The sequence below is a fragment of the Penaeus monodon genome, chromosome 15 (genome assembly GCF_015228065.2).
Source record: "Penaeus monodon isolate SGIC_2016 chromosome 15, NSTDA_Pmon_1, whole genome shotgun sequence".
NCBI lineage: Eukaryota > Metazoa > Arthropoda > Malacostraca > Decapoda > Penaeidae > Penaeus > Penaeus monodon.
This window is the reverse complement of record NC_051400.1, coordinates 14,735,358-14,735,659: the sequence shown is the minus strand read 5'-3', so window position 1 is coordinate 14,735,659 and position 302 is coordinate 14,735,358. Positions and strand designations below refer to the sequence as shown.

General features: G+C 31.8%; 1 protein-coding gene across 1 annotated transcript in view; it reads right to left on the bottom strand.

Annotated features, from left to right (window-relative positions):
- The window catches only part of LOC119581768 (G patch domain-containing protein 11-like), a gene marked incomplete at its 5' end in the record, with an annotated part of 9,488 nt that overhangs the window by 7,942 nt on the left and 1,244 nt on the right, over positions 1-302 (bottom strand).

Below are 302 nucleotides of genomic sequence, written 5' to 3'. Positions count from 1 at the left end.
CATTAATAATTATGACATATTGGATAGTGGAGAGTGAAAGGAATCCAACGATACCAAAATTGTCACATATTACCAGGACTTGTTCCTTATGTGATGTTAAGTCTGAAGTTTACAATTTTCATCTTACCAAAATATATGTAGTATAGGATTATTGACCACTGCCTGAATATAAAAATGTGGAAGCTGTGTTTTGATTAAAGATTTGGGGATTTGGAAATAAGGGTTTGTCTTAACTTTGAGGCTTATCTGATTATATTTTGTACATAACTGTTTTACGAGGATTTTACAACCAAGGTGTCATT